At 32.4% G+C, this 14,899-nt stretch overlaps 1 long non-coding RNA gene across 1 annotated transcript; it reads left to right on the top strand.

Moving 5' to 3' along the window:
* The first annotated feature begins 1,703 nt into the window (after positions 1 to 1,703).
* On the top strand, positions 1,704 to 2,361 carry LOC120181506. Its single transcript, XR_005521763.1, has 3 exons — positions 1,704 to 1,731; positions 1,833 to 1,975; positions 2,061 to 2,361. It is a non-coding gene; the product is annotated as an uncharacterized LOC120181506 (long non-coding RNA).
* The last annotated feature ends 12,538 nt before the right edge of the window (positions 2,362 to 14,899 follow it).

Genomic DNA, 14,899 nt, shown 5'->3' with positions numbered 1-14,899 from the left:
AATGCCTTTTTAAATGGACACATGTCTGAAGAAGTATACATGTTATAGCCTCCAGGTTATGAACAATGTGATGGCAATATGGTGTGCAAACTAAACAAGGCAATCTATGGCCTGAAGCAGGCACCCCGTGCATGGTTTGAAAGCCTTAAAGGGTATTTGATCTCAGAAAGGTTTTGTTGTGTCACGATCAGATGCCTCTTTGTTCATTCGATGCTGGTCTGACTTATCTACTGATCTATGTAGATGACATTATTCTCACATGAAGTTGTTCGAGTGAAGTTCAAGGTGTTATAAACAAGCTTCATGCAAAGTTTGCATTGAAAGACCTTGGGCTTCTTAAGTATTTCCTGGGCATCGAAGTCTACTATGACTCGAATGGTTTAGTATTAAACCAACAAAATATGTGCTGGATTTGTTATAAAAAAGTAGATTTGCAACAGATGAGGAACTTCCAACTCCAATGGTAACACATTGCAAGCTTTCTGCTGCTAGTGGAACACTCATTGATGAAGTGGTTAACTATAGAAGCATTGTAGGTGCTCTCCAATATGTGGTGATCACTAGGCCAGACATTTCCTATGTTGTTAATCGTGTCTGTCAGTTTATGCAAGCTCCTAGAGACTTACACTTCCACGCAGTCAAGAGAATTCTGCGATATTTGCAAGGCACTTCGGATTATGGCCTGAGGTTTTCATCCTCTTCTCGACTGTCATTGGTGGGCTTTGCTGATGCAAATTGGGGGGCTGACGTGGACGACAGGCGATCCATTTCAGGATATTACATCTATTTTGGTGGTAATCTAGTGTCATGGAGTTCTCGTAAACAACAGGTGGTTGCTCGGTCCACTGCTGAAGCTGAATATCGCAGTGTTGCCTCAGCTGCTTCAGAAATCGTATGGCTTGTATCTTTGTTCAAGAAATTGCAGTGTTCCTTTCATGGTAAACCGACTCTTTGGTGTGACAATACAAGCACTGTTGTTGTGTGTTCCAATCCTGTCCTTCATTCGAAGTTTAAACATGTTGAGTTGTATTTGTTCTTTGTTCAGGAAATAGTAGCAGATGGTCGATTGCATATGCAAGAAGTTCCGGCATATGAGCAGGTTGTTGATGCCCTCACCAAGCCACTGTCTGTCCCGATGTTTATCCGTCATCGGTAGAAGCTGTTGGTCACTCGGGTTTATAAGGATGGTTGTGCTTTGCTAACCAGTGTTTTTCAATGTGATGAAATTGAAGGTATAAATCGCGTGGGGAATGTTAGTATATGTGAGCAGCATGAAGTGTTTTCATCAAAAAGCAAAGCTGAAAGTACGAACTGCATGGGAAATGTTAGTGTATAAATGTTAGTCAAGTTAGTTGTAACCAAAAGCTATTAGGAATTGGTTTAGTACAGTTACTAGTTAGTTAAGGGAAGTTATTAATCAGCTGTTATAGTCAATCAACTGATATAAATGAACTGCTAAGCCTCTGATCATGTAAGCAAGATTCATTTCAATGAAATGCAGAATTTATTCTTTTATTCTCTCTTTAGTTTCTTCTATAATAGTTAGGTTTATATCATAACATGGAAGACCTCCGCAAAAAGGTCTACTTAAGCCAATATAATAATATATTTTAGTGTTATTATTCCCAAATAACATGACACATGTTTTTCTTAACTCTTGCCAAACAGCTGCTTTTCATGTTTTGGCAAGAGCGTGAGCTTGGAGACCTTAACAAATAGCTGAAAATCAAGGTTAAATTTTTATTAGCAAACATCCTTTTTGCACTTCTCAACTTTCATATTGTTTAGTAAATGGCATATATGATTACATATAGAAGCTTGTCCGGTTTCAGCTCGAGGTAGAAGGACAAAACCTGAAAACCATCCAAGGTTTGTGGAGTTCTGGTGCAGCAGCCGTTGAAAATAGCAGCTTTAATATGCATTCTTCTCACACCCACCATATGGATTGTGATCATGAACCTGTTTTGCAAATAGGGTAACCATTGATTTAATGTTAAAGATCGTCACAAGTTTTTTCTTCTTCTTTTTCAGTTCTGACTAAATTTTGAATGTTGCATTAGGTACAATCACTTCGTTGGGGCTGAAGGATCTTCAGCCCCCAAAAGCATGGCTGGTGAGACCAACTTCATCGACGGATGGATCATATGAGCCTTCTCCTACAAGAACTTAACTATATTAAATATTATATATATAGTATTTTATGATTTTGTGTATTGTTTTTGTACTGGGATTTGTAATCTTGCCAATATATAGAGAGAGAGATAGACAAGCTGCTCAAGTGTACAACAGAATCTTAAGGGAGCATTTCTCCTCTATTATGATATATGATCTTGCCTATATAAATATACACCTTTTTACTGTTGCATTTCATTTTCAGATACTCATGCAATTTGAGAGGGTTCTGGACTCCGGGTATTGGTTCTTCATATAATCTCAACTCATGGTCCATGACAGTGCTAAGCTTCGTCGTATGATCAGCAACTTAATTTGCGCCTCTGCTGTATATGTTGTATATGAACCTCCCAATTCCCATTGCGTGCTACCCAACTTATTGATATTCCCTAACTGTAAACGATTTATTCATCTCATGAGACTGATCAGGTACTTTCTTACTGACCAGCATATTTTTTCCAAGAGAAGACCTATAATTTAGGATGTAAGTGCATCGAGGCTTGAACAAATAAAGTTGTGTTCATGTTTTTTTGTTTATTTTAGGTTAAAATTTGAATTTCGTGTTGGTTTGCTTATTTCAAGGTATCCAAGTTTGGTTCGAGTTACATATTTGCCAATAAATTCGTTTAGCATTTGCGAATATTTTGTTTATACGGTTCGAGTTTCGAACATAGAAAATATGGAATTGTTAAATGTATGAGCAACGGTAGGTAGGGTTGTTTAGGGTTTATATATTGGATTTAAGACAAGGAAAAAGGATTAAGATGAAAAAAAACAAGGATAATAGAATAGATAAGAAAATAAAAACAAGGAAAAAACAAGTTAATAAAATAAAACTAAAGACAAAATATGTAATAAAAGAATTGAATTTATCTCCTTTAAAGTAGGCGGCTAAGGGTGTTTTGATGCTGGATTTTAACGAATGATTGCTTGTTGGAAAGATAATAATTCAAGGATCGCAATGGTGAAAACGGAATTGAGATCGAATGGTCGGATTAATGGGAAAATTGATTTGAAAATTTACCCCTGATAGGTATTGTAACACCCCCAACCCGTACCCAACCCGGATACGAGTCTGAGGTGACACATTGACTTTTCAAACTTTGACTCTTGACAAAATTCAAAGAAAATTTAAAACTTTCCTTAGAGTAAAAGCAGTTTAGTTACATAATTTGACCACAATAACCAAAATCGATCAGAGCATATTTAACTCAATCAATTAGTACATGCCAACTATATTCAAAATAAGAAAAATCATTTAACTCATCTATTTTCTGATCTGAAATCTTGTAAGGGAGATGTTGACCTGTATTGCTCCTCACAGCTTCCATATTCACTTTCTGTAACCTGAGTGTGAAACACTCACACGCTAAGTCGATGAAGTGAGGCATAAAGAAAACACATCTAATGGAATCCATACCCACACTAATCATGCATGACTGTTTTATGCTATCAAATTATACAACTCATTTATATATACATCAACATATATTCATGTATATTAGGTAACAGATACCATAACCCCTATCACACATATATCATATAATGCACACATCATATCACACATCATATACATATATCACATACATTATTCTCATATCACCAACCTGTTTATCCTTACTAATTCCCTTGTCATTACTTCAATTCCGTCATATGAGCATATAATGAATATAAACATATTATATATATTTTAATAAACCACAATACAATACTAATTTCTATAATCATATAATATATAAACACATAGCATCTCATATCACCATGACATATATGCACTTCTACCATGTCACAAGAAATACACATCATTATATCAAATTATGTTCTCTTTTTAAAGCTCATGTACACATGTGAGAACTATAGATATGTGAGTCTATATAGAGGTTGTGCACTATGCTGTCACCACAACTCGTATAATTGCACCGAAGTGCCACATATAAATGCACCGGAGTGCCGCGTAGAATTGCACCGTAGTGCCATATAATAATGTCCATAAGGACCACATATCATTCCTTAAGAATCATATACATATACTAGGGATCAAGTATGTGTCTCACCAGACTTCACACATGTTCAAAAGAATACATATATGTCCCGAAGGACCACATATCATTCCTTAAGAATCATATACATATGCCAAAGATCAAGTATGAGTCTCACCAGACTTCACGCATGTTCCAAAGAATACATATATGTCCCGAAGGACCGCGTAGACCCTCGACTCTTGGCATGCCAACTATACCCCTAGCTCTCAAGACACATAACATGGGCATTTTCTTTTATACTTATCATTTCACATAACACATAGTTCAATTACTCAGAACATTTTCATATGAGTCACATTTACATGTCACATAGCTTATATTTCTCACGTAGTTACATAGATCCATATATAACATATATCCCAAAGTGCATATAATCACATATATCATATCATAGCTTAGATCATTTCTCATATATTCATATAAACATACATCATATCTTGTTCACATATGATCATATATGCTTCATAACACATAGAAACACCTAGAACATTTTCTCATAGCTTATATCAATTTTCAGAGTCCTTTCATATTACCTGATGACATATATCATATATGTATATAATAATTGATATCATATCATCTACCTTATGCTCCTTTCTTTGTATTCCTTTAGATTATATAAATTATATCGTATTCTAAACATATATCATTATAATCTTTTCATATCGCTCCATAGCTATAGCATATAATTATCTTGCATATTCGTATCGTCCCTTTATATTCAAGTTTCCTAATTGATATATTATTTTCATTTCATTCTATCATTCAATTTTATTTAGTTCCCTTAACTCTCATTAAATCAAAAAGCTCTATTACTAATTCTCATAATAAATCATACCACTATGTACTTGTCCAACTCATGTTTCCATTATGCATATAATGTTACCCATGTTTACCTAGTTCATATCACTTCTCATGAACTCACTTTCATCATATTTTCCTATTATTGCATATTTTATCTCATAACCATGTATTCACATAGTCTTATATTTCATTATTATATTACTTATATTTGTTCTCCTATGACTCTTTATAAACATCTATTTTTCATTTCCCTACATCTCTTGACTTATCTTCTATATTCCTATAATTTCATAACTTATTTTATATTCTCACATTAACACTTAATCGTGTTTTTACATAAACCACATGGTACATACAAAACATATCAATTCAGATAATCAAACATACATACACTCATATTCAACTCATGCCTTTAATCATGAATTCATATGTAACACTTCAGGAAGTAGACTCATCGCAAGTCTTATTCCCATCACACACCATATACTATTGAATATGCACTCACCTGGTCTCATTAGTCAATCTCGATCTCTAATCTTTCCCCTGATCGATCTTACTTGCCAAATGTTCCAGAATTGTCTTATGCTCGGAATCTACATAAATGTACATTTTAAGGCAATTATTAGATACCTACACCTTGTAATTGGATACTAGCAACTTAAACGAACTTATTAAACCCATATTCACAATTTTCCTTTAGGGGGTATCGATTCCCTACTGGGGGTATCGATACCCTCATGACATTCTGGAATTTTGTCGTTTGAGAGGGTATCGGTACCCCTTTGAATGGGTACCGATTCCCCCTAACCAAGAAATCATTTTTCAGCACGAAAATTACTTCATTTCCTCTCAAACACTTCATATATCATCCCCTTTCTTATTCTTAACTTACATATACATGCTTAAACTCATTACTACTCATTTAATACATCTTTAACTTCAAAATCTAATTCTACATAGAATTCAAGATCACACTAATTTTTCTTCTTGTTCTAAATTCAATTCCATCACTTCATCTCTTAATCAACCATGACAGTCAAATTTATCTTCCAATTTGAGTAAAGAACTCTATTCCAGAATTTCATTCAAAAACTCTTAATCTTTAATCCCTCCTAATTCCACCATCCTTTGTTTTTAAGATGATTTAAGTTTTCCTTAAGCTTAATTATCATCCAATAATCATAACCAAACCTTTAGTTGAACAAATAATCAACTAATGAAGAAACTTACCTTTGCTTATGGCTTCACGGTGGAAAAGAAGAGAATGAAGAAGAGAAGTCTGGAACTCTCTCATATTTCCCACATTTATAATACTCAAAAGGGAAGATAAAATCTTTCCCATGAAAAGACCATTTTGCCCCTTTAGTTCATCCATCTTTGCTATTTAATCCAATATTAAAATTCTTTACTTAAATCCCAAGACTTTTAAATTTCATTTCTAAATTGAACACAAAACTTTCAAAATTGAACACAAAACTTTCAAAATTTGCAATTTAGTCACCGACCATGATTTGGGATGTTACAAATCTTCCCTCCTTTAAAGAAAATTCGTCCTCGAATTTTCACTGCATGCCTTTATAATATCACGTCTTCTAATATTTTCATGTTGCTTCCCTTAATATTTCCTACCATCGCTACAACCTACCATTTTCCCATACTCAATTCTTTATATACGTCCACCTCTTTATAAGTCCATATAATATTATTCATTATATAGATAGCAACCCCAAATCCTTAATCCTCACTATTATGGATCAATTGATCTTTTTTATCATTATCTATGTGCTTTGCACATAAATCGAGCTTTTGCTCATTTCTTAATCCTTGTAAGTATTATTATACACACACAATCTTTTCATATAACCCTTACATATTTGTTCAAAGAATAATCACCCATTCTCGTTCTTCTAATAATTGAAAATTGTATTATTTCAATATCAACTTATACTTATATCTCAATACCTTGTCTTACTTGATCGTTTAACTCCATCTTTGTCTTTTTCTATCCCTTATTCTTTCATTCCTTCCAACATCACAATCTCCTTATAACATAGATCACATCTTTTCTTCAGGCTCTCATACTCTTTCATATCGTTTATACTTATCCCTGATTACTGATCTTCATTGCATCTTCATAATTTGATAATCTGCTTTACTTATACAAATCTCATTTTTTTTACCATCTCTTGTACTTGTATTTTCTTCCTCAAGCTCCTTTTAAACATACCAATACTTTTTCTTGCCTACATCATATATGATCAAAACCATATCCAAATCCACATCATACTTGATTAACTTAACTTATATTTTCTTCAAATCTTAGAACTATTATCCATACGATACAATTAATCAGTCAAACTTTTCCAATTTAGGGCATACGCCCTAATCAGACTAATCATATTCATTCTCAGTTGAAATCCATCAGTGCAATTACTCACTTATCCAGCCCACACTCTTATTCATATACAATATTATTCTTGTTTCCTCTACCTTACTTCTTATCAAAACACATAATCGTGTCTCAATTCACACCCTACTTAATTAATTTACCCTGACATCATCTTCTAATTTACCTTTGATACACTTACCATCACATAATTATGTTAGTCACCACCAATTATTCCAATCTAAAACATAAACCTTCATCGAACCATTCATATACATTCATTCCAGTCGGAATTATCTCAGCAATAGTTTCTTAACTTATCAAATCCACATTTATTATGATCCAAATATACAACTGTATCCAGATCCACCTCATCTTTGGTTTTTTTGTTCTGACAATATCTCAAAATCTTATAATTCACATACATTTTCCATCACATAATCTGGTTAGTCAACGCTAACTCTTTTCATCTAGAATGCAAACCCTTATTATAGCCACACTCTTGCTTATACACAATATTATCCCTTTGCCTTAATTCATAAACTTTATCCATATCTCTTATACACTTGTCACTGATGCATCTATTCTTGAATCTTATACAATCCACCATATCCTTTGATCTTTTCAACATCTTATAGTGACACTTTTTCACCATTCTATTTATCACAAAATAACAAAATATTCCATATCGTGTTTCCGATTCAAAACAATGAAAACTTTCTATCATTATTCAGATATGATTTCAGCTTTCTGAAATCAACTTTTGATCTTACTAGGCATTTCCTGAGGTGTCCGCTCTTCATCCTGCCTGGACAGGGCAGGTGAATAGCTATCACAGTCAGGAATATCACCTTTCACATACTTCAAAATTATAACGATCGGATTTCTACTGTATTAAACTATTCTTATTCTATTAGCAAGACAACATACTCCTTACACTATCAGATCAGAAATTTTTCACTCTATGTTGGCATGTACACATTTTATGACACTTTGGACTTCGGTTTATGCCGAGAATCGGCTAAACCTTAGCTCTGATACCATTAAATGTAACACCCCCAACCCGTACCCGACCCGGATACGAGTCTGAGGTGTCACGTTGACTTTTCAAACTTTGACTCTTGACAAAATTCAAAGAAAATTTAAAACTTTCCTTAGAGTAAAAGCAGTTTAGTTACATAATTTGACCACAATAACCAAAATAGATCAGAGCATATTTAACTCAATCAATTAGTACATGCCAACTATATTCAAAATAACAAAAATCATTTAACTCATCTATTTCTGATCTGAAATCTTGTAAGCGAGATGCTGACCTGTATTGCTCCTCACAACTTCCATATTCACTTTCTGTAACATGCGTGTGAAATACTCACACGCTAAGTCGATGACTTAGTAAGGCATAAAGAAAACACATCTAATGGAATTCATACCCACTAATCATGCATGACTGTTTTATGCTATCAAATTATACAACTCATTTACATATACATCAACATATATTCATGTATATTAGGTAACAGATACCATAACCCCTATCACACATATATCATATCATGCACACATCATATCACACATCATATACATATATCACATATTGTCTATATCACCAACCTGTTTATCCTACTAATTCCCTTGTCATTACTTCAATTTCGTCATGAGCATATAATGATATAAACATATTATATATATTTTAATAAACCACAATACATTACTAATTCTATAATCATATAATATATAAACACATAGCATCTATCACATGACATATATGCACTTCTACCATGTCACGAGAAATACACATATCATTATATCAAATTATGTTCTCTTTTCAAAGCCCATGTACACATGTGAGAACTATAGATATGTGAGTCTATGTAGAGGTTGTGCACTATGCTGTCACCACAGCTAGTATAATTGCACCGAAGTGCCATGTAGAATTGCACCGGAGTGCCGCGTAGAATTGCACCGTAGTGCCATATAATAATGTCCATAAGGACCACATATCATTCCTTAAGAATCATATACATATACTAGGGATCAAGTATGTGTCTCGCCAGACTTCACACATGTTCCAAAGAATACATATATGTCCCGAAGGACCACATATCTTCCTTAAGAATCATATACATATGCCAAGGATCAAGTATGAGTCTCACCAGACTTTACACATGTTCCAAAGAATACATATATGTCCCGAAGGACCGCGTAGACCCTCGACTCTTGGCATGCCAACTATACCCCTAGCTCTCAAGACACATAACATGGGCATTTTCTTTTATACTTATCATTTCACATAACACATAGTTTAATTACTCATAGAACATTTTCATATGAGTCACATTTACATGTCACATAGCTTATATACTTTCTCACGTAGTTACATAGATCCATATCATATAACATATATCCCAAAGTGCATATAATCACATATATCATATCATATAGCTTAGATCATTTCTCAGATATTCATATAAACATAATATCATATCTTGTCACATATGATCATATATGCTTCATAAACACATAGAAACCCTAGAACACTTTCTCATAGCTTATATCAATTTTCAGAGTCTTTCATATTACCTGATGACATATATCATATAGGTATATAATAACTGATATCATCTACCTTATGCTCCATTTCTTTGTATTCCTTTAGATTATAAATTATATCGTATTTCTAAACATATATCATATATTTCATATCGCTCCATAGCTATTTAGCATATAACTTATCTATTCGTACGTCCTTTATATCAAGTTTCCTAATTGATATACTATTTCCATTTCATTCTATAATTCAATTTTATTTAGTTCCCTTAACTCTCATTAAATCAAAAGCTCTATATACTAATTCTCTAATAATCATACCACTATGTACTTGTCCAACTCATGTTTCCATTATGCATATACTGTTACCCATGTTTACCTAGTTCATATCACTTCTCATGAACTCACTTTCATCATATTTTCCTATTATTGCATATTTTATCTCATAATCATTTCACATAGTCTTATATTTCATTATCATATTACTTATATTTGTTCTCCTATGAATCTTTATAAACATCTATTTTCCATTTCCCTACATCTCTTGACTTATCTTCTATATTCCTATAATTTCATAACTTATTTTATATTCTCTCATTAACACTTAATCGTGTTTTTACATAAACCACATGGCACATACAAAACATATCAATTCAGATAATCAAACATACATACACTCATATTCAACTCATGTCTTTAATCATGAATTCTTATGTAACACTTCAGGAAATAGACTCATCGCAAGTCTTATTCCCATCACACACCATATACTATTGAATATGCACTCACCTGGTCTCATTAGTCAATCTCGATCTCTAATCTTTCCACTGATCGATCTTACTTGCCAAATGTTCCATAATTGCCTTATGCTCGGAATCTATATAAATGTACATTTTAAGGCAATTATTAGATACCTACACCTTGTAATTGGATACTAGCAACTTAAACGAACTTATTAAACCCATATTCACAATTTTCCTTTAGGGGTATCGATTCCCTACTGGGGTATCGATACCCTCATGACATTCTGGAATTCTGTCGTTTAGAGGGTATCGATACCCCTTTGAATGGATCGATTCCCCCTAACCCAAAATCATTTTTCAGCACAAAATTACTTCATTTCCTTTCAAACACTTCATATATCATCCCCTTTCTTATTCTTAACTTACATATACATGCTTAAACTCATTACTACTCATTCAATACATCTTTAACTTCAAAATCTAATTCTCTACATAGAATTCAAGAATCACACTAATTTTTCTTCTTGTTCTAAATTCAATTCCATCACTTCATATCTCTTAATTCAACCATTGACAAGTCAATTTATCTTCCATTTGAGTAAAGAACTCTATTCCAGAATTTCATTCAAAACTCTTAATCTTTAATCCCTCCTAATTCCACCATCCTTTGTTTTTAAGATGATTTAAGCTTTCCTTAAGCTTAATTATCATCCAATAATCATAACCAAACCTTTAGTTGAACAAATAATCAACTAATGAAGAAACTTACCTTTGCTTATGGCTTCACTGTGGAAAAGAAGAGAATGAAGAAGAGAAGTCTGGAACTCTCTCATATTTCCCACGTTTATAATACTCAAAAAGGGAAGATAAAAATCTTTCCCATGAAAAGATCATTTTGCCCCTTTAGTTCATCCATCTTTGCTATTTAATCCAATATTAAAATTCTTTACTTAAATCCCAAGACTTTTAAATTTCATTTCTAAATTGAACACAAAACTTTCAAAATTTGTAATTTAGTCACTGACCATGATTTGGGATGTTACAGGTATGATGATGACACAAACCCTACTTTAAGGATAGTGGTTGAATAATCATGGTTTAAGGAAGAAGATAGAGTTTATGGAAGATGAATGAAGGATAATTGTCCTATCGAACCCTCTTAGTTGTAATGAAAATGTAAACTCGATAATATGGCTCTAATCAGTCCTCCTAATCCATTGAACAAGCAAATCGAAGTGTAAAGATCTCTCTCTCAAAGTAACTCAAAAGAACTAAAAGGGAAATAAGCTTCGAAGGCACAAGGCTATCAACTCTTGCAAAAATGATCTCTCGTTGTATTGTATATAAGAAAGAAAATTGGATGATTATAATGGTGGGAAGGGCCTCCTTTATATAGGTTTTAAGGAGTCCTAGTTGTAACATGATGGAACATAAAATAATAATAAAATCTATCCTAAATCTATGTGAAGTTAGTGACATGAATAAGGGCCCTTGATGAAGCTTTGATCTAACGCTGTTGATGAAAGTAAGCATGATCGAATCCTTGTGACTTGATGGACGGCCCATATGAGCGTTCTAGAAGGGCATGGGCGGTATAGCTTGAAAAGGGGATGTGATAGGCACCCATGTTTAAAATAAGCCAGGGGATTAATTTGATAAGCTATCAAGGATTGTGATATGGGGTTGGTCGTGATAAGCTATCAAGAGTTTACATTTAATGACCCATTTATCCTTATCCTTATCCTAGGCTTTATAGATTTAGTACTGGGTAACTTTACAAGTTCTATGCCTTAAGGGGGTTCAAGCTAATTTATGGGCATATCTTCGTAGGTCTTGTAATTGGGCCCGAAAATAAATTGGGTTGTGGTGATCCAAGTTGATGTGGGAGGATGGCTGAGTGAGTTTCTTTCCTTTAACTCTTCAATCTCCATGTGGGTGTGTAGGCCCTTACTGATAAATACTTGTAGAGTTTGTCTCTAAGTAGCTTGGTCCGTTCTCTTGTAATTGGGTCTAATAGTAGAGTAAGTCCATCTTCCTTAGCTTTTGGGCGTGTGGTGCATGTATCACTATGCTTCGTCCTTGGACTCATTATCCCATTTTATAACTAAAAAACACATGGGTAAATACCAAACTAGACTTCAAATTTTAATTTATTTTGATTGTTCTCTCCTTATTTTCTATGGCTAATTATACTTTGACCTTTAGTGTATTCTATCCACCAACCAACACTCTCTTGTTGGTTTGAACTCCTTAGGCTTCATAGTTTAAACTCCAAAGTTCATTTCATGTTCAACTTAGTCCTTATCTTCATCAATATTTAAAAATAAAAAAAAAGAATTGAATAAACGAGTTTATAAACGAGTCCATAAACAAATAATAAACGAGCTTCCAAAACGTACTTCTTTCTTAACATAAACCAGCCGAACACACTTCTGTTCATGATCGTTCGTTTATTAAATGAACTTAAAATTTTTATTCATGTGTTTATTTAGATTAATAAACAACATAAACGAATGTTATACAAACGATTTATGAATAATTTATCAAATACTCTTTTCATTTACACTTCTAAACTCTAGGTCCATCGATGGATATCCATGGCTATTTTGAAATGGATTTAAAGAAAGCAGAAATAAAGAAAATATCTAATTTAAAGAGAAAAGTTGAAATCAGGAACCGATAGGCTTTTCACCAAGTTAGTTGGATGCGTGGATTACAAAACTGGTCCCAATAGTGGGCTGGATCTGCTAAGCCCAATATTATTACGTAGATTAAGGCGGCCAACTCTCCCCGGAAATTGAGCTTAAAGAACATTTTGAAGATACATATAATGAAATCAGTCCTGGGCCCGTCTATTTATTCAGTATAGAGACAAACTTGGGTTTTTTTCCCATTAGTCTAGCGGAAAAACTAATTAGCCCAATAGGTCAGATCGAAATTTATTTTGTAATTTAAGGTAAATGCTACATTACATGATAAATTCGTCACATTGATGCGATGATTTATCCAAATAATATTTTTAATATGAACTCTTCATCTCGAAGTGACGAGATCAAATAAAATATATTTTTATTAAAATTATTACATTAGAGCAAAAATTTAAATAATTTTTTTATTATAACTCATTATTTCGAGGTGAAAAGTCTCCCCTATACTGTAGCAATTGCCGTAAATTGAAAAATAAAATTTGAAGTACTCAATTGGATCAAATAATTTTGACGCCCTCAATATTGAGCCAAAAAAATTGACGTACATATCCAGACTCAAATTATTTAAAAATAATAATATTTTATTACTAAAGTTATTCAATAAACTTAATAATTTAATAAATTTTAAGCTGACTTATGATTCAGAATTAAGCAAGACTTTAATAATTAATATAGATAAAAAAATTAAGGGTACCTATGGCCCCGTACTTTTTTTTTTAAAAAAAAACCAAAGTAGCTTTTAATATTTTTTTGCACTGCCCTCGAACTTATAAAAAGAATTTAATGTAGTCTTAGACCAACGGTTTTTGTCATTGACTGTTATGATATTAACGTGACACTTCACAGTGTTGATGTGGCGATCAACAGTGACTAGGGACGTAATAGATGGGCCAAATTGATTTTTTTAAAGTTTACGAGCTTATTTGATTTAAAAAAAAATTAAATTTAAAACATAAATACATTAAAAAATAAATATAAAAATACTAAAAAATAAATATATATATTTTGTTTTAAAAATAAAATAAAGTAAAACTCTTATTAGAATTCGCCTCTAAATTCTAACGTGAATTTTAATTTAATTTTATTTTGTTGAGATGTATTTTCTATTCCTTGATTTTTTTAAAAAAAATAAATATTGAAGGGACAAAAAAATCTCGAATACGTGGAGTTCATATCTACCTTGACTTTATAGAATTATATCTAATAGAAATTAGCGGGATAAGTCGATATTCCTATTTTTTCATAAGATCAAGTTTAGATGAAGTTTACTTCCTTCTATCATGTTATATTTACTAAAATTACTTATCTTAATTGAATAACTATTTTTTAATTATATACTTTCATGATAATTTATATATAAATTTTAATTTCATAATTTTAAATTTTAATTTTTTAATAATACTTTATAATATTTATTTAATTCATTTTTATAAAAATTTGGTAAATAGAATTTAGAAAGATACTTAGAATTTATGATAATTGGATATAAATGTA

The sequence above is a fragment of the Hibiscus syriacus genome, unplaced genomic scaffold, assembly GCF_006381635.1.
Source record: "Hibiscus syriacus cultivar Baekdansim isolate YM2019G1 unplaced genomic scaffold, ASM638163v2 tig00112528_pilon, whole genome shotgun sequence".
Classification (NCBI taxonomy): Eukaryota; Viridiplantae; Streptophyta; class Magnoliopsida; order Malvales; family Malvaceae; genus Hibiscus; species Hibiscus syriacus.
This window is presented reverse-complemented; position numbering and strand designations above follow the sequence as displayed.